The sequence below is a fragment of the Strix aluco genome, chromosome 16, assembly GCF_031877795.1.
Source record: "Strix aluco isolate bStrAlu1 chromosome 16, bStrAlu1.hap1, whole genome shotgun sequence".
Classification (NCBI taxonomy): domain Eukaryota; kingdom Metazoa; phylum Chordata; class Aves; order Strigiformes; family Strigidae; genus Strix; species Strix aluco.
In genome coordinates this window covers 9,171,612-9,193,485 of record NC_133946.1, presented here as the reverse complement: position 1 = coordinate 9,193,485, position 21,874 = coordinate 9,171,612, and positions in this window count along the sequence as shown.

Below are 21,874 nucleotides of genomic sequence, written 5' to 3'. Positions count from 1 at the left end.
GCATACTGCATTTGTATTGATGACAAAAAGGACTTTGATCTGCAAAGCTGAATTTTATTCATGAGCTCTAGAGCTGTACTTTTAAAGGAATTAGTGTTTCCTGAATGCATTTAATACATGCAAAACTCAAAAGCAGTTAGAAATCTCATATATACTAGATAATATAATACACCAGAGAATCAGAAAAAGATAACTAACCTGAATACAGAAATGCACAGAGCTCATGTAGCTCATATGCATCCATACATTCATCCCTTCTCCCCACTTTCTGCCCTCTGTATTTGGCACCAGTGCACCATTTCCAGTGTCCATTTCCAGTGACAGAGGCAATAATTGCCTCCTCTTCAAGTGGCTCTGTTTCAGTGGCACACCATGCTAGAAGCAAAATGAAGTAGTAATAAACACGTACTCCTTGCCTTAAAAGAACCTGGCTGTGAAAAAAGGGAGGCGGCTGTGGTAGTTTCAGCATTCTGAGAGTGCATAGCTTTGCTGTTATTGAACATCAAACACTCAGCTGATAAGAAAAACCTGATCTGGCAGAACTATACCAGCATCACCTTCAGCATTGCAAAGCTTTAAAAACTATAATGCTTCCTGTGATTTTTGCCAGGATTGAGGAAGATACCCTTTCATCTTAAATGTATTTCATTGCCTTTGTTTCTGGGGAGTGAAAACCCACAGACTTGAATTTTCTGTTCAGAACATAATACAAACTAGTAGCGGGGAATAAAATCCTGAGGATGTGTTTAATCCGCTTTGGCCTGAGTCTGATGCCAAGAAAACCTCCAGCAAGATGGAGGGGTAACCAGCATCAGATGGGACTGGCATCACAACCAGGGGAGCCCAAGGCAGCTCTGTTAAATAGCTACTGGACTTGCAGGGTAAGAAAAACGTAGGAAAGAAAAATGTTTAATGAGAACTATATGGTCTGAATGTGTCTCACTAGTGCAATCAAAAGCAACTCTGGTTAAATCAATAAAGTTACAATGGTAAGTGGAAATAGTAACAAATGTTTGGTCATTAAAGAACTTTAGGATGATGTCAGACAATATGATGTTTAGGTTTTGATAAGAGGCTAAAGCAGTAGTTTGAGAGTCGTCTAGTGTAGGACTTAAGTATTTATACATGTTTTATTAGCATTTATTTTATAATTACCAAAAAGTTATTGTGCCAGATGTATATTTATAAATACCACCAGATTCACTACAGCACCAACTTTATTTATGTGATAAATATTGACATGTTTGTCTTAGAAAATGATCTCTTTTGCTTGGGCGTCTTTAATTAGTTCCGCTTTCTGTCATTCTCTGGAATTGTTTTTTGCATGTTTACTCTTTCTGAACTCTGTGTACAATCCTTGCATAAATGCCAGAACTTGGGTGATATGTTGTTCATCTCTGAAGCTTTGTTAAAGTGTTTTGAAAAGTGAAAAATGGAGGTTTCTATAAATCTGCCAGAGAATCGTAGCCAGGTTTTTTTTTTTTTTTAGAAGTTGAAGAAACTTGGAAATGGGCAGGAAAAGTTTAAATGTGTTTTCTTTAACAGTTTGAAACATCGTATTTCATGTTGCTATTATAAACAGTGAAATGCCCTATTACCTTATTTGGTTAAAAAAGCCGACAAGCTATATGCAGTGGGTATTCTGCCTTAAAGACCTTTTTTTACAACAATTATTAATTACAGTGCATGATAGTTGGCATACCATATTGGTGCTACTGAGCTGAGAAGCCAAATATTGAAAGTTTCTGTTTGAAGGTTCAGTTCATAACCCCTCTGTTTGGATTAAGAGCAGAATGTTTGTGTGAATTTTTTTGCAAAAAGTTGAGCTTCCAATGTTTAATGGAAGTGGTATTATAACACAGGCCATGTCTCCAAAGTCATCTGAAAATGAACAGCAAAACAGTTTTAAATGCAAACATACGTTTCATAAACTTTGGTTTATTTGACTTTTTTTTTTTTTTTAATGAGGAGACGAATTTTACAGCTGACAAAGTAGAAATTAGACAGTGTTATGTGCAACAAGCATTCCATTCTGAGGTTTTTTAAGCTTCATAACCAAGATTTCTATTTATCTTAGGTTATGCAATATTCAGTGGCTGGAAGTCTAGTCTGTGTAAGAATTTTCACATTGCTCTGCATCCCGTTTTCCAGGTTAGCTATCTGTTGCAATCTATGCCTAAACATAGATGTAGCATTTAAAAGCTCTGTCCTGGTCTACAGTGTTCAGACATGAATCACCACATAACTTCCCAACATGTTAATGGCATTTATTCAAGAGGAAGAAGTTGATCTCACAAGACACATGTCAATGCTTGCTCATGTGTTGGGTGGCGAGTCTGGTTTCTAGAGGTATTACATTATGAAAAAGTATGACTGTCTTTATATGAAAATATCATAAATGTTCTAAATGTAAAAGTGGAATAAAAGAAATAACTGTGGAAGACTGAGGAGAGAGAATTTACCTAATAAGACTTTGCTCCTCCAAGATTCATATAAAGCACAGTGTTTGAGGTGCTGTAAAAATCTGCCAGCATGATATTCACTGGAGATTTACAGCACAAAATGGAAGTGGGGGGTGTCTACTTGTACAAATGTACTGTGAAAGGAGAAAGTTCACAATCTTCAGACCCCTGCACTAAGGCACTGGCATCTGAGCTTTATGCCCTTTTTCCCCGTCCCAGATGATCTGGGATCACACCAAATACCATATAGAGAATAGGCATTCTGGCACACTGTGACGAAGTGAAAGACTGTCTCTTCCCTTGAAACTCGTAAGAATTTTGCTGTCTTGGGTATGGGATCAAGTCTGCCAAGAGGTTGTTAATACTTGACATTATCTGGCTCTGTATGTGCCTGTGTTACTACCAGGCCAGTAATTGAAGATTGTTATGAAAGCCAGCAACAACCTGAAAAGTGAAATAGAAATTGTCTTTACCTTTTTGAAAATTTTAAATTGAGCATTGTTTTTCCAAGTTCAATTACAATAACAATGGGAGTTTGATGATTTTAACTTGCTTTAGTTGTTGTTGCCTAGTTACAGACATGAGAAAACATATCTATGACATAAACCTCCAGATTGCCTGTCTATTAGCATAAATTTGAACTTCAAACTCTGAGCTAAATGCAAGCACTAAAGAGTGGTTTTGGTTTCATTTCAGAAAGATGTTTTAGTTCTGTTTCTGAAAGTAACAGTCACTGAAATGTAGTTATTTGATGTGGTGATGTGTAGTACAGGAGCTAATCCCATCCTTGGTAACTTCTAACACAAAGGATAGTAGGAATATTTGAATTCAGGTGCAAAACCTGAAGCGTGGGAGCATTTTCCTCTAGGATTTGTGCCCATTATATTATAAGATTCAATCCAAATTGCCTATCCAAGGCCCTTGCCGTCTCTGGCTTGCATCAGGCTCTGGAACAGGCATCAGAGCGCATCATTTATGGAGTGTCTCACTGGAGCGCTTCCCTTGCTTGGCAGAGGGCTGGCAAAGCAGCTCCCTCTTGTTCCTACTTAGTCCTCAAAGAAGGCATAAAACAGTACCTAACCCAGCGTGTCTCTCGCTTGGGAGATAATTTCACTTCATCAGTTAAAAGACTCCTGAATTGCTATCTGTTAGTCAACTTTTCCAATAGCTGTTAGTGTATGCAACGAAAGAGTCTGGTGGGAAACGTAACACCAGGAGTCACCAAATTCTCACCCCTGTGTGAAAGCTGGAAGACTTATAGTGCAAGTACAGAACAAAATATTGGATTGTGCTTCTGCTTTGAATGTCTGGAAATGTCTGTCAGCTTCTCGCTCTGTGTGTGTGGAATCACTCTTCATCTATTAGCAGCAGATTTTACCATTCATTGTTACTGCCAAATCTGAACAACCAGTAAAACTAAAATATTGATCTAAATCTGTCTGTACATTGCACATAATCAGCAGAATGGTCTATTATATGAACACACTTCACATTAATAAAGTTCCAGGGGTTAATGAGATTAAGAAATATCACTGAAGACGTTGAGCAAACTGGCAAATCTGTTGTTTCTTGTGAGGACGTGCAGTTAGAAATTAATCCAGTCTCATTCTTAGATCTCAGACTGAGATTGCAAGGTATGCAGAGGAAGGAAAAAAAAAACAATCAGCGCAATGCATTATGAGCTGTTACAGTCATGTAGCTGAGAAAAATTATAACTGAAATTTAGTGAAGTGAATAAAATCTCCTAGACACAAAACTAAGGTACCCCAAAACTCACAACATATACTCAGAATTAAATAAAAAAAAAAAAAAATGGGGCTGTTTTCCAAGATAGTATTTATTAATCACCTGTCTCTAAGTCTCATTATGCAAAATCCAAACCTCATGAAATAGAATATAATCAGGTTCAGCAGATAGCTGTTTTCTTTGCTTCTCTTGATTTGGATTATATATCTCCAGCAAGATGGTCTTAAATTTTTAATATACACAACAGCTGTTCCAGAATTAGTAAAGAAGGGAATAGCTGAATGGAAATGTTATCAAGTGAGTAGAGCTAATGAAGACAATTCTAAATAAGTTTTGTCAGCAGTGTTTCTGGCTTCTGAGAATCTGAAGGGTCTTGTTTCTGGGATATCAAGTCACAGTGGGGGAGTTGCCGAAAATAAAACATAATTTAAGAATAAATATAAATCCTATCTAGTTTAGAAGAACTCGTCATAGGGTAACAGTTTCCCACAGGCTTGAATATAGTTAGGGAAATGGTCCTTCTAAGGACATTTCCGTTCTGGAGGAATCCCCCTTCAAAACTTCAACATGTTATTACAGAGTCACTATCTCCAGCTGCCAAAAAGAGTCCTATGAGAAAATGACTACCCTGACATTTCCTTCTGAGGTCTCTTCTTTCTCATTTTCCTCCTGGAGGGCTTCTGCCTGGGAGTGTGAGTCAGTGGCAATAGTGAGATTCATCACATCCTAGACTCTGAGCTAGCATATAGAAATCCATCTTTTCTGTAGACTCTTATACTCCATTCACTACTGCTTTATCTGAATGCCCTTCAGCAATGTTTAAGCAACAAGACTAACAGCTGTCGTATGTCTGTTCTCTCATCTTTTTCCCAGTGGGAGAAGAGTATACAGTGGAGTATGTTTTTAACATACACACATGCTTACCAACATGCATGTAGAGGCACACAGAGCTATGCATGCAAATTAGAGAAAGATCAACATCCAAGACATGTTCCCTGCACTTTGTTTGGAAGATTGTGACCTTTAGGATGGTCACCAGCTCCTTTGGAAATCATCAGGAGCTGGGTTGAGATGCAAAGAAGCTTTGCTCTCTATCTAGGTGAATTTTACCCTCATTGTAGAGAGCTCCACCACACCAGGGGAGGAGTCCTGCATCACTCTATCCAAAGATGTTTCTGTATGTTATTCACAGCAGTTCATATGTAGGAAGTTGCTCTTGAGAGTCCAGGAGCATTTCTAAAGTCAATGCAAGCTATAGGCTTGACTGACCAATTGTGAGACCTTTAACCAAGGGCATTAAAATATTACTTATTAGTTTTCATGAGTTCTACCAACATAAAATGTGCTGTGCTTTGAAAACACCCATGTTGCAGGAAACAGTGCATATGAAAGAGTTGCATTACAGTATGATTAGATCTGAATTAAGGTAATGGAATTTATATGAAGTAGTTCTAAAATATGATCAGTATTTACAATGAAACTGTAAGAAACCTGGCCTTTTTTGTACACAGACCACTCAAGACCCTTATGCTTGTCTCAGAGTGCTAGTCCATGGGAGTTTCCATGTCTTGATTCTCAAAGGAATCCTAAAAGTACCACAAAAATTGCAGGAAAAAGGAGAGCAGGGTAGTACTCAGAGGACCCAGTTTCTGTTATTCACGTAATGTATGACCTTTAGTATCTCTCTGTGCCTATATCTTTTTCTATTCTTGGTCTGCTTAGATTGTACCTTCTTAGAAACACTAATCACATCTGAGCATTATCATTACCATATTTCAATAAAACTATTATTAATTAAAAAAAAAATAAGAGGGGGGACACTTATAGGCGCTTTGGAGCAGGACTCATTAAAACAGAGTTCACTTCTAAGGTCCAGCACAGAGTTCCTACGTGAATTTAAACAGGTCTTTCCCTGTGCTTCCATTCACTATCTGTAAAATAAGTAGTTTTGTTTCCTTTTTGTGTCTTGCCTACTTATATTTTAAATACTGTAGCGCATGGACATCTAACAAAGCATACGTATCTACATATAGCACCTAGCACAATGGGACCTCAGGCAATGTCTCTAGCATAAGACAGTATTACGTCTACTGATCCAGATCAAGTTTTGCCCAGTGTTGAAGAGCTACCATATATGCCACAGTGATTCACACTTTTCCAAGCCTGGAAGACAAATCAGCTTTAGAATTCAAACCCAAATTCAGATATTTTGTGAGGTTCACAAACCCTTCTAAACTTTTTTTGTAAGGCTACCTCTTTAGGTAGTGAGAAAATGTAAAACTAGACAAGCTCAATCTGCTTTTGTATTTTGCTATCAGAACTTTACACAGCTCAGATTTTCACTTTAAATCAATTACAGATAAAATTACAAATCTTAATTCCTAGTGCTGGCAGAACTGTTGCCCGAGTATGGATTCCTGTACTTAGTCCTTGTTGTTCAATCTTAAAGTTGGCACCATCTTATGTTGTTATACACGTACCAATGGAGGCAGAAGTTGATGCTGGCATTGTGTCTTCTTTTAGATCATCCCATAAATACAGAAGTATTTACCCCACAGTCAATCCTATTGCTCATAAGCAGAACTTCGGATTCAACATATCTAATAGCAAACTGCTATACAGGAAAACTAATTCTGAAGCTTAGGTGGCAGTTATTGTTCCCTCTTCTCCATATTTACTGTGCCTTAGAAATTACCCTTCTCTTCCCAACTGCAGAAACCTCCTTTTAAGTGCATTTCCCTAAGGAAATGAGAATGTGTATCTACTTAATTTAAAGAGACTGAATATAACTTGTTTTGGAAATTTTTTAATCTGATGATGAGCTGCAGTCCTCCTCACTATGCTGCAGACACCATACCAAAACAAAGTATTTGGTAGCACTCTTTGCTCTCCAAATGGATTTGCACTCCTCAGAGCACTAATGCACTAAAGTAGAAGGCATAAACACAGACTACAGACATCTTCACTGAGAGTTACAGATTTCAGCTGAGTCACTACAGGGATAAACGTACTGGGGCAAATTCAACTCCTTTCCTTTCTGTAGGCGTTTCAGTTGCTACCTAGAAGTGCCAAGTAGCTTCTCCGAGAGTCTACAAGTTATGACACTTGAGTGTTGTGTGCTGGCAGAAAAGGACATTTGTTTTGCTTATTTCACATATGAACAGAATTATCATTTTCACTCTTTATGGTAAATAACTGTTCCAAAATGCAGACAGTAAAAAAAGAAAAAAAAAAAATCTGTATTCTCAGACAGCTATCCTTAATCTCAGCCTAGCATCCTTTCACCTCATTAGATTTTTGCCTTATTTTCTGTCTTGTTACTGTATACTGCAGCCAACTTCAGGTTCAATAGGAAACTAAGGATTTCTTTCTTTCTTTCCTTCCTTCTTTCCTTTCTTCTTGAATAAGGCCTGCTATTAAAATGGAAGAAAATTTCTAGGAGAATAAATAGAACTTTTATGGTGTGGCAAAGTGATTATGCCCTCTTTCAGCTGACCAGATCATTTTCAGAAAGGATCAACATATCTTCAATTACAAAAAGGTTCAGTCAGGTCCTTCCACCCCTCAGCAGATATCTGAGCTTCATTTTTCATTTTAACAGGAATTGGTATCACCAGAAATTGGGACACCTGTTTCAGCCCATTAGAGAAATGGGGGATTTTACTCTCTGCTTCAGCAGGAACAAGATTTCACACATTTTAAACCAAAATAAAGGTGCTGAGACATCTTGGTAGAAGGAGAATATTGGGTAAACAGGTGTGGAGACTGGTATATAGTGATTGTTGAGAACAGATAAATGGTAAACAGCTGAAATGCACCTATATTTATGTTAATCTTAGTTCATTGAAGATGATGGGGAGCTTTTCCTTAAAATAAAAGACAGGGCATGACCAGTTAGGAGTAGGACCAGCTTAGTAACTGCATTATAGCTGATCTAGAGAAGGAGTGGATATCTTTCATATCACAAAGTGAAGTACACAGACCTTGGTTCAGTCATTGCCAAGTGTGAAATCTCCTTAAAAATCACTTCATACTACCTCCCTCTAAATTTCATGTGATGATTTCATGAGGACCTGAAGTAAAAGTAAGGAAGAGAATATAAAAGAGATTAAATGGGGGAGAAACATACCTATGGCTAAGTTTATTGGCAAAGATTCAGCTAGTTTATTAAATGGTCCAAAGGTTTCTCTTTGGTGAGTTGCATGATTTTGCTGGGAAGTGTTTTAAACCAATAGTCCTTGGAAAGGCTTTCTGAAAACTGAGCGTTAAAGCTGGTTTGACACTAATAACCAGGTGGCTGGATGAAAAGTACACAACAGCAGAAACAGGAGCCGGAAGGATCTAGATTCACTTCATGACATGGTTACTTGTAAAACAAGGTATATACGATGTCTCAGCTCTCTCTATCTATGGTATAGTGGGGAACTGTTAATGTTGGGTTGATGGTTGGACTGGATGATCTTCAAGGTCTTTTCCAACCTAGACAATTCTGTGATTCTGTGATCTATATATTGGTAATGATAAGAATCAATATCACTCCACTGTCTGCTGGGCAAGTAAGTTGCATTAGGCAACACTGAGTAGGAGCTATTTTTCATTATATATATTTATATAGACAGAGAGTGGGAACGAAAAAAACCCAACTTTATCTGAATTACAAATCAGGAGAGCTGAAGAAAACCGCACATTATTTCTCTATTTTCCATTTCTATGTAATGAAAAGTAGACCATTTATTTAAAAGTAATAGGAGATATTATGTGGGAACTAGCAGTGATGAAATATTTAGACTCCCTGAAAAAAAATTCGGTGTGATGTTATTATTGCTTCACTTTAATCCTTCAGACTACATTCTATTCTCAAACTCTTCAAATAAAATTATTTTATTAAAAAAATTTAGGCTTATAAAGTCCTAGTTCTTTATAATATTCTCAGCTAAAATAAGTTATATGCTGTGTGAACTATGCTACAATAACAGTGTACACTGTTGTTATGTGTATTATTCAAACTGCTTTACAAATGTGAACCTCTTCTCCATTTGGATCATAATACAAAGTCTATTTTTATACTTGATTTCCCTGTCTGTGATATAATCTTTTGTTTAAGGACAGCAATATGTATATTTTATCCCACCCTGCTACCACCCCACTAGTATTTTAGATAGTGTGGATAGAAGAAAAACATGTTTGTATACCTTTGGGTACATCACAGGCCTATCCTTATTCCTATGCATGTTTTAAAATAAATACTTCATACATAACTTTTTTTATAAATACATCTAATGATATAAATGCTAACACATGCATGTAATATGTTACTCATTCTTGAAATTACTGAAACAAATTCAGTTCTGATAAAGAATACTTCCAGCTTATCTTTCCATAATAGGTAGTGTTCTTTTAAGCATGAAGTATTTGCCCTAAGATACCAGCATTTCTGTAAACCTTCTTCTCTAATTGAGGCTGTCTCTAGGCACTATCACAGTTCAAACAGTATTTAATAATGATTATTTCTAAGTATTCTGAAATAACTTTCAGAATGGCTCCTGTAGCACAGACTATAACAGAATAATGCAAATTTGAGGGAAATGTTTATCTTTTAAAAAGTGAAAAGCCAGTAAACTGTGCCTTTTCAAAGCTTCCTATAGGCTGAACTAGTATATTGAACCAAAGACCATCTTACTGAATGTGCTGCGCACAGCTACCCACACATATGCATGTCTGAGTGCTCCTACCTCTGTCAGGCCAAATCCTGGCACTTCCAGGTGCTCACAAGTTCCCAGCCTAAATCTTCTTTTCAAGTGTTTTTTCTTTGATGAAATAATAATTAACCTCTTTTTCATCCTTAACTTTATTTTAACAACACCTCCTAGGTCACTCTGACAAGTGGAGCTCCTGGAAGCTCTCTTATGGCACAGAAGGACTGTGGCTGTGCTATGGAGCAGCACCCCATGATCTGGATACCCTGGGGTGCACCCAGCCTTGGCCTCAGCCCCCTGGGAGGATGTGCAGGCTGATGGCATCAATCCCTTCAGCAGCTGGGAATTGATATTGCAATGAAGGAAGCAGGCAGCAAATGACCATATAGAAGTTTCAAAAGATAAGAAGCATGTGTTATGGGGAGAAGGTGCTCTTGTACTTACTCAGTGCACTGTCCACAGCCCAGCTTGGCACAAATTTCAACCCTATTTGATCAAATTTCAAAACCCCATCAGGACTGGTGCTGCTTTCTTCAGGGCTTGCTGTTGATTTTATTAAAGCCAAGGAAAAGTTGGGTTTTCAAGAATGAGCAGAACATCCCAGCTCTTCTGCAATGTTCTCTTTTCATTGCTGAAGCGTGTCCTGTGCAGTGGCTTTAAAACCCAAGTAATTTGGTTTCACCAATCAATATTTGTCATATAGTACCAACACATGGGAATAATTTTCTACACCTGACATTAAACTGAAAAGCATTTAGGACATATATTTGGATATAGGGTTATGATTTTTTTTCTGGCTTACTGCTGCATGATTAAAAGTATGCCACTAAAATCCTGTGAAGATGTCTAATTCCTCTTCATAATTCCCTTTGTATAAAGAACAAATATAATGAATCTGCTATGTTATTGCTCAAACTTAAATCCAGTGCTGGATAAAACCAGATTTACCACAGGTTCCATTTTGATTATCTCAGGAAAATACTTCCTTTCATCCTTTCAATTTTTCTGATTCTACACAAAAATTGTCATCAGAAAACACACTAGTGATGAGTCAAATCGATTTAGCATCATTCACTTCATACTTGTTTGAATAACTTTTCCCTGGAATTCACACTGCAGATCTCATGAGACCTTCCCATTGTATTGACATTTCCTTGCCCAGCTGGGTCAGAAACACTGCAGTAAATGTTTTTGTGCTACTTAGAGCCTTCACTTTTGTCCAACACCAAGCAATGCACAGGCATGGAAACAATTAACACCAACAAACTTAAAGGCTTGCTGAGCTGCACAAAATTTAAGTACATTTCGCTGAAGTTTGGGCCACAGTTTATGTCATACATATTCAATCAAAGACTGTCATAGCTGTCTTCACTAGCAAGGGACAATAACCATAATTTGGAGGCCTTTACTTAACCTTCATTCAGTCCTTATTCAAACAGTTGTAAACAAAGAACAAATTAATGAACAGGAATGAGTGAAGAATTAAAGGGATTGTTTGGAGCAACACCTAAATAAATAGCAAAGTCCGAAATTACTTTTTATCTTATATATATGTGAACATGCCAACAGACATTATAAGCCTTTCAATATTGCTAGTATTTCCAGGTGAACATTTCACCACTAATGTTGGGGTTTTTTTTACTTTTTATAATGACCTACTTGGATTCTAAGGCAATAAGTTCAAGGAATTTAATTTTCTGTTTGTAGAAAATTCACTTTCTGGTTGTGATTCCTCAGTGCTCAAACACAGCACAGCAAAGTTGTGACTTGCCTAGAGTTAAGCTAGACTGAAGTGATTTGCTGCAGATCTAATAAAAAAACCTTGAGAACTTCAAAGACAACTCAAGAGGAAATTATGTGTCTTAAAGGGAAAACAACTTCCTCTTTTTATTGTAAGTTCTTTAATAATATAAAATTCTATCACAGGTTCTTTTAAGATGTCATAGGGGTCAGCAAAAGTTTTGCACCCATTTGTCTTTTGCAATTATTAACTTCAGCACATTACTGTGTATGCTCTTCTCTATCAAATATGTCCTACATGATAACCACCAGTTAAACAGAGATGTCAGTTTAACAGTGTCTTTTCTAAATATTATTTTGATGACAAATATGATTTATTTTAAATGTTTTTCCTGTTTCTGAAATGGATAATGCTTTCTATAGGTATGTTTACAATATGATCTCTAGCACAAAATTCAATTAAGAATAGGTTTATTTACGACTGTGGTCATTGCAGCAAAAATGAGTGTGTTATTTGCATGGATACTAGCAGCAGAATACAGGAATCTAGATGAACACTGCTCAGAGGCTGAGAGGTTTTTTTGATTGCTCCAAAGGAATCTGTTGAGAAAACAGGATATTATTTGCATAATGGATCAAAATGACTGTTGGTTTTCCTTTATGAAGGCACAACAAACTTCCTGACACCGATAATATCCTAGCAACTCTTTGTGGTAACTGAGACACCATTACAGCAACAGAAATATTTACAGTATGTTTTTATGGCACATTAAGTCTCAGCTATTTAAAAAGCTAGAGGAATTGTTCTGTATTTCTAAAAATGGATGCTAGGAGTAAGCCCTTGAAACTATGCATAGTTTAGAAACCAATTGTTTCTTTTCATGTTAGATGCAGAGTGAATTTGGAGGAATATTTGTAAGAGACATGATATTTCCTGTCATTATATATTGGTGAGTGTTTTCTATAAATTTTCAGCAGTTCTGTAATTTTTTGTTAGAAAAAGATCAGAGAGGTTAGAGAAAGACTAGCAATGTGGCAAAGTTCAACTTTTACTAAGTAAATTATGTCACGAATATATAAAAAAAATATCAACAAAAAGCTGGCATAAGATATTGAGCTGACAGGGGAAAAAAATCCTTATTTTAATATCCAAATATTCAAATTTCACTTTATCCAAAACCTAATTTATTTAAGGATTTATTTAAGAATAATATAGCATATTATGTGTAATGTATGTAATACAATTTTTACATAGTCTTAATTTCTATACAGATTTAATTTTGAAATTTGCTATATTGTAGAAAATTTGCATGACTGTGAAACTCTGAAATGAACAACTAAAGAAGTATGATAGTAAAAAGCCAGTTTCTGAACTGCCTTTACACACTGGGGTCGGTTACTCATATGACCCATTCCATTACAGTCAATGGGACTTCATGGGTGAGGAACTTCCTGAGGCCCCTTCCTGAAGAAAGTATTTGCTGTGAAAAGATGATTAGGTAAATGCATAAGTATGTCCTGAAAAACATTTGTTCATATGTATGCTGAAATAGCTTCCATGGTGCCTTGCCACAGAAAGTGAATATGCAAACAGTTTAAAGCTGCATTAAATGAATACACAAAACCAGTCTGAAATCCAAGATCCACTTGTATTTCACAAAAACACTTTTCTTTGGGTGCAGATATGGGTACTTCATTGTTTTTCTTGTGTTTCAAAACTGATCAGAAAAATAAAACATAAATTAAGGAGTGCAGCCCCATCTACTGTGAATGAGCTCTCCTGTACAAATTTCACTATCTATAAATAGGGTATTTCTAAGACCTGATGATATCTCTTCGGAGAATACCACATTGAGAATCCAGAGTGACAAACATTTATATATTTATGCTTTTACAGCATTCTCACTGAACGAATTTAATTATTCATTTGCTTAATGACCCAAGTCAGGAAAACGTGTGTTCGAAGTACCCTGTCATCAATCATTTTCTTAACTTTAAACATATGTCAGGTCCTCGTGAAGCTGAGCAGTCCATTAGGTCACTTTGAAAACTGTAACTTTTGAACAATTAAAAAAGTGGGATGTAGCTGTAAAGAGTGTTATAACCTAATCCTCTATTACTTGAGACATAAAAATCAAGAATAGGCAAGTCAGCTTATGATTTTTAGCAAGTGGGAAATAGAGCTCAGCATGCTTATCTACCACTATAACCAGGATCTGTAAGAATTTTGCAAAGTTCTCTGTGAATACAGGAATCTGTGTAGAGTTTTGCTTAATTTGTTTCATTAACTTAGTCAGGAAATATGATATAGTACTTAGGAACGTAAACACTCTGACTTATGAGTTTGTTGCTATACAAGTAAAGGGCTCTTTTCTCAAAGTCATGGCAGACATGAGCATACACAAAGATATTCTGCATAGCAGAGGAGGCCACCCACACAGTTATGTGAATTTAATTTTTGATTCACATTCCTCTTCTCCCATAAAAGCCAAGGTGGGCCATGGCTGTTTTCCCATAAAGTGCTGAGAACGCTCAATCCGAGTCACTAGGGCCTTGAACACAGAACATACCCCCCCACACACCCCGATAAGATTCTCTTTTTGTACATACAACAGAGTAGCAAATTCCCCAGAGGAAACACTCAGACCGAGGGAAACATTGCAAGGATGTTATGCTTCTGCATTTTAAAAGAAATTTCCTGGCTGCCATCAGACCTGGTTCCTAATGCCAACCAAAGGACCAGCCACAAGAGATGACACTGCTGGAGAAAAAGCATTTTGGTTCTTGGCACCTATGTTTTACAGCTGCTAAGCATGCACTGTGGGTGGTCGGAGCCATTGGTTTCCCTTCTGCAGCCGACAAGAGACAGCAAGGGAGATAACAGCAAGGGAAAAAGGAGAGAGAGAGTCAAAGAATGGAAGCCTAATCTGAGACATGTGGAGCCAGATTCTCTGGAGATATAAATTAGTTTGTCTCTGGTTATGTCAATTTATGATTTTGATGTCTTGTAAAAGTGCATTTTATGTTGCAAAGAATGAAGGAGCAAAATTACCCCCTGAAAGTGAATTTCTATTGAGTATGTTATTTTATCTTCCACTTCCGCTTTAGGACAAGCAAAAACCAAATCAAGAATAGCATTGGTACGTTTTCTTAACATAGGCTAAAAATCTGCCCCTGCTCCTTTATCATTTGTTGTTGTATTTATCTGAAATTTGAACAGACACTTCTGCTTTGTATGATCAGCAAGTGGCAGTTCTGGGGTATATGGAGTCAGTAACCTTTCTGTCTGAGTGTTCTTAAATATATGCAAAACAGTTTCTGGCATTCCAAATATGTGTATACATATTCATTGTCAGATCATTTCTTTTTCAGGTTACTACTGGCTTCTAACAAAAATCCCAGAAAAGGGCTTGCTATAATGCTCTGCAAATATCACTGTTTTAGGAAGATGAAATTGGAAGCTAGGGTATTCCTCTCTTGGAAGAAGTTGGAAACAATTTAATCTCATCAGATCTGCCTTAATTCTGTCTACATTTTTTTCCCAAAAGCAAAGAGAAAATATGCTTTCCCTTTTAACTTGACAATGTTGGTGCTTAATTTGCAGCAGACAGCAAATACATGAAAAAATTTCACAATTTATTGAAGACAAAACAAATTTCACTGTTCCCCAGCTTCTTTACTGAAAAAAAATGTGAGCTTTCAGGACAAGCCTGTGCTTCTAAAGTAAGGTGTGAGTTCAACATAGACAGATGTATCCACACTGGCTTTAATCTGTGTAACATGGGTGATAATGGGTGGAAGTGAGGACGAACATGTTGCCTAGAGAGGTTTTCAAGACCCAACCAGATAAAGTCCTGATCAACAGGCCCGACCTCATAGCCTGATCCTGTTTTGAGCAGAAGCTTGGACAGGAGATCTCCTGGGGTCCCTTCCAACCTGTATTATCCTGTGGCTCCATGATCCCATGTGGAAGCACTGATGGCAGCACAGAGAAGAGCACACCCACCTATCCTGAGCTGCTGATACAGTCATTGCTCTCTTCTTGTCTTCTACAAAATGGTTGACACCACCAGCAGTCCCTGCTCACTGACTAATGACATTAAGGGTTATCTCTCCACTGTCCTCATGCTTTTCCCAGTGGCAGCTATGGAGATGAAAGCCGCTGACTCTGTTCTGTCCTGCCCATGGGACATCCTGAGAGTCCCCAGGGGAGTGAGCTGGGGTCACTCCAGACCATGTGGGGCTCTGCAGCCTTTCTGAGGGCACCCCCACACTCAGTCTGGGTAACTGTAGTGCCCCAAGTCTTTCCAAAGCACTCTAGAAGGCAATGTCACATGAGATGTACTGTTTTTCCTACCATGTCTCTTCAGAAACTCCAGCCCTGGCAAGCCTTGTGATCCTCTTATTCTTCATGTGATGTTCAGGGGTGTGAGCCAGTGGTGTGCAACCTGCACTTGGAGGTGGCAGTGGGGCAACAACATGGAGCAAGCAGGAATCCTTTACACTATGTTTGTGGGAAAAAGGTTTTGGGAAGGCCATGCTTAACAGCCACATCTCCGCAGAGTTCACTGACCAGAGGGGCCAAGTAGCAGATGGAAACCAAATGCAGCAGCTGTCCCCTCCCCTCAGGGACATAGATGACCCTGACTTTGCAGGGCTTCTGCCTCAATGGGAGCAGAGCCACCAGGGATGATGAAGACAGTGGCCCTGGGAGTCAAGTGCATGGTGTGCAAGTTCAAAGAACCTTATCCAGCAGCAGCCTCATGGGCCTGCAAGTGCTTGACAGCTGTGTGCTGTGCTGCAGAGCCCTGGAACTCGCCTTAGGCAGCTTTGAAGGGAAGAGCCTGATCACTCCTGGGTCAGGAGGGAATAGGCGGGGAGCCCAGAAATAGATGTCCTACTGTCCACAGGCCATGAAGTCCTTTCCTATCCAAAGTCTGCTGCTCAAGCACTGGATATCTCATTCTGGGAGACAGCTTGGTTACTCCAGTGGTTATGAGTGGATCCAGAGGAGAGTGGTTTGAGCTCTCTGGCAGCAATGTGAAGCCAACAAATCTGATACTGTCCTAAGCAGCAAACTCTAACAATGTCTCGAAAGAAAAAGAGGATACTAGAAATGACTCATCTCATCAAATACTGTGTCAGTTTGTCCCTCACAGGAGGAATACAGAAACAAATTGCTAAAACAAAAATCACCAACTATATGCCACCTCGATTTTGACAGAAACTGTGACCAAACTTGGGCAGACATTTATCATTCTGACTTACTGAGGATAAGGGCTTGATTCAGTTGCTCACACACCTGTGTCTCATCTCATTTGACCCACTCCAGCCTAGCCAAGATACTCCTGTGCTAGAAGAATTACAGGACACTCCTGGAGCTCCTTGTGGAGGCCAGGCAGGATACTTTAGAGAGTCTCAGATGGCCCTAGATGACTGTAGGCATCAAGATCTATGTCTTTGCATTGACCTTCACTCAGAACTAAAATAATCCACCATGTCAGACAGCACATGGTGATGAGCACCATATGGGAGCACAGACAGAGAAGTGGATCCCTCTTTGTGTGTATATAATTTTTCTCAGGCATGCTTATGATCAAGTCCAAACTTCTTATCATCACCTTGTTAGAGCAACTGTTCATTTACTATAGTGAGATCTGAAGTTTCCTTCTGTAACGTGAAGTTGTCTTCCTATGGGAACTTGTGTGATCTCCAGGAGTTAACATCCTGAGGCTGAATTAGTTTTAGCACCTCTTTATTGGGTGGGTAAATATTTACATCAAATTGTTCAGAGTTTAGCATAACAACTTCAATTCTTCCTGGCAAGAAAGCCAGCACAGGTCACTTTGTCAATGACAAGTCTTCTAGATAATTAAACAACACTCACTGGCCACTAATTTATATGCATTATAACTTAGACTTAAGAACCTAAATAGACCAATAGAATAAACTGCATAGACACTAAACACTTATTTGCTGTGACACTATTTACATTTGGGACTACAGAAAGCAGTAAATCAAAGGAGGACTTTAGAAGAGGAAGAAGAGAGAACAGCCTTCCTTTTCCCAATATTAATATTTAACATCCTTTCAGACACATGCAATATTTGATGCAATTTCTAGAAATGCATTTAGTATGGAAATTTTAGATAAGGATTTGAATGAGTCAAATAATGAATGTTTCTGAAAAACACACCTTCACTTTCTTTTAAAGTACCCAGAAGTGTACACAGAAGTACACGATTTTTTCCACATAGGACACACAAGTAGCCCTTTAAAGCTCCCTCCCATGAGCATGCACTGAGCTTCTGTGTAAAGATTGCAGCACATGGACCCCGGGCTTTTAAAATCTTCTGGACCTGGAGATGTCACAGTCTAGGCTCAGTTCCCTGGCAAGTGTCTGTCACACTTACAGCACGCTATGATCTGATAGCCCAGCTGCTTTCGATCAGCACTGAACCTAGTCCTGGGCACGCTTCTGTTCCTTGTTAGGCATGAGAAATACACCTGATATGCTCTTGTCATCTTCTTGCAGCCCTTACTCTGGGCTTAGCTTGGAGACTTCAAAAAACATTGTGAACCTATTTTGCAGCAAAGGACAATTTCATTTACCTATACTCATGCTTCAAAATTCTATTCTTGTGGAAAGATGACCTGGAAAATATCTTCAGGAGTATTATCAAGCAAGCCTGATGACAGTTGGTCTACCATCCTGATAACGTGGTATTGTGTTATATTCCAGTAACAGATGTAGACATCAGGCAACTGTAGCAGTCAAGCCTCAGCTGGTGACCAACAAGTGGAAGTCCAGATTTCTGGCTGTGTTTGTGAAAAGGATAGCAGCTGTGCATATACACACATACAATAACAGTTACACAGCAAATCATATTCCAACAATGCATAAAACAGAGCGAAACTAAAGGAAAAAATCACAGTGGCTACCGACTAGAAAATGAGCTAAAAATGTTATAACTGCTTTTTCTGACATAGTGACAGGACCTACGGTGAGATTCTAGCGCGTGGTGTTAAAAGAAGCAAAAGAAGATGCCTAAAAACATATTAGAAGTGATTGTTCATGTGGCAGAGAATTAATATCACAAAATTATTTCCAGGAGTGCTATGATTTCTTCTGCATTTGCGGGAAATAAGTTAAAAAGCATAAAGAACACAAAGAATATTCTATCAAAAGGGCATTCTCCACAAAACTAGGATAGAACAATCCCATAAGCAAGAGATAAGCAAAAAGTTTTTTTGAAAACTAATTGTTAATATTGAAAACAGTGAAGCTGAACAGGCAAGAAATACAGCTAGAATTCCAGGGGTCATTCGTCTCTGCCATGGGGAAATAAATAAATCAATTTCTGTTAATGTTCTTGGGTTTTAGTCCTTGGTGCTCAAAGCTTGTAACCATTTTGTTTTTCATTACATGATTTTAATCAAATCATTTTAGATTATGTAATTTACAACCATAACATGTATGGAAAAATGATTTCCCGTTCCTTTTTCTCCATGCAGTAATATTTAAATCAATGTACAAGTTTCTTTTTGCTTTGAACCTGGTAATTCTGTATTTCACAAGATGTTTTATTTCAGGAAAATGATCCTGAAGAAGATAAATTACATTCTTCATTGCTTTTGTATTTCCTTAGTTGTTGTATCTTTTACTCTTGGCAACAAATCAAAAGCATGAGAGGTGTCTTCCAGTTGCAAGCAAAGAGTTTTATATATGTCTTATCACATCATTAAATCAATTGTGGTAGTGATTTCTCAGCTTTTCTTGGCTGTTCTTTCAGTCATTTTTGAGTTTTCCCAAATGTAAGGTACAATTAGTGCTGGTATTCAACCATTTTCTACATCATTTTTCAAATGGGAAGTCTTTGATACATTTTACAGTACAGGAGATCTGTCAATAAAGTCAGCTAAAAATGTAGAAATTATTCTTAGTTCTAAGTGTTATTTTTTAAAATCCTGTTTGGTATTGCAAAAGTGTATTGCTTAAGGCTGCGGTATATTTTGGGGGGGCACATAAGAACTGAAGGTACAAGCCCAGCTGGATTCCTCATGGCAGCAGACTTGTCAGCAGATGTTTATATTTAATCCCTCTCAAGGCATTGAGAGATACCTTGATGCCTTTCAGGGCAGACGTGGTGGTGCTTCTTAATGCCAGCAGAGTTTTCACTATCATGATTAAGAGACCATATCTCCCACACTGAAAATTAAACATATTTGCAAACAAGCTCTATCAGATTGGATGCATCAAGAGGCAGTCTCTCAGTTAGCCCCATGGGTGTCAGCATATTTGGTGCTCTATCACACAAACCAAGGCTCCAGCAAGTCGTGTTGCCTTCTACCAAGTGCTGCTGTTGCTCACTGCTTCCCATATTAGGCAGAGCAGCCATGATAAACTGTCCTGCTCTTGAACTATTCTTGTAAAGACAATGTCCTGACGTTTTTTAAGATCTACATTGCTACCGGGTTTGTGTACTTCTGTTTATATACATTTTAGATTCAAAGGTCTCCCCCATGCTGGAATACATCCAGTCTCACAAGAGAGGTCACATTAGGGATAGTTTTCTTTGACAGCTTCTTGGGGAAAGGCATTTTCTGCATTTTCTGTACTTAGGGCCCTGGAATACAATTCACCATTAGAGGATCTTTGATGGGGACTACTAGATGTTATAAGCATGCAAATAAAAGTGAGTAATTTGGAACCCTGGGTGTATTATGGTGTAAGACCATGTACTCACCTAACACCTTCCCATACGGGGAGCTGCAGTGGTAAGAATTAACTCTTCTACCCCAGCCCCTTATGCCACACAGTCCAGAAAGCTCGCCTCTGACAGGGTGCTTGTAATTAAATAGAAAAGACAATACTGAAATATTGACCATTCAGTGTGAAAATGGAGAAATAGAGGGCCAGTATCAGTCACTGGGTCCTGATTCCAACTCTCCAACACCCTAACATTTTTAGGCTTTGTAAGTGATGTGAAAAATAAGGGCAAGAAATTGCTGTTGAGGATGTCTACAGTATCAAGAACAAAGCCAGCAGCACCCCCACTAAGCTGGAGGGTAGGAAGTTGGATCTTCTCAGGGACATGCTGAAAGATTGATTGGAAGTACAGCAGAAGTAATAGAATAAAAAAGAATTTTTCACTGGTAAAAGCTAAAGGAGGACAAGATTTCAAGAACAATACTATTCACATTAGTGATGTGTCGCAGACTACAGAAAATAAATAAATGCTGGAAATAATTATTAGCTAATGGTAAAATCATTATAAACATTGCACGTCACTGGAACTGTCTTCTGGTCTTTGATAATCCAGGTGATGATTCCCCAGGAAAGAGAGTCTTATAGCTACCAGTCTATTCAGATGATTGAAGTATTGGTTTGCACTTTCCATGTACTGACAGATACTGTTACACTCAGGTTAAATATCTGTATTCTGTGGCAAAGGTCCAAACTTGCTTTTTTTTTAAAAAAAAAAAAAAAAAAAAAGAAAATGCAGTGCCACAATCATCTGATTTCAGGACCTCGACCTCAAGCCTGGATGTCCTGCAGCCCAGCAGCCAGTTGAGGAAGGAGAGCACTGGGAATGTCCTTCAGTGTGATGGGGCTAAGTTAGAGACATTGTGGGGACAGAGAAATTGAAAACTCACTAGAAAATGCTGTCCCCCTAAGTTATATCATTTGATTTTGAGCCATGGGTATTTTATCCTCTATAATAAAATTATGGATTTGAAGGGACAGCGTTAGTGTCATAAACAGTCTACACAAACTGACTCTATGAATTTTTCCAGGGAATTGGATTTCCACAAAAGAAATCTTTCTTGAAGCTGCTCATTTTCAATGTGACCTGGGCGTAACTGTGGCAATCATTTTCTTTCTTCTGCTAAGGAAACTGAAGTCACTGAAATCACTAAAGAACCTATTCTGCTAATAGGCAGGTTAGCATTTATATAGGGTCTCTCACAATTTACTTCTAAAAACCAGTTCACTAGTAGATGAAAAGGTTGATAACACACTTCAGAATATGCATGACACATTTTTCTTTTTCTCTGTGGTGTTGCCTTGAGTGAAATAATATGTGCAGAAAATAAATACATATTCTTCACAAGCTGGAAGATATATAAGAGTGAGGGAGCTGGTTTCATCTATATTGGGCTGGAGATAAAGTAGGGGCTGCTGCCTCCTCACTGACATTGCTGGGAAGGGCACTTCTTCATGTATCT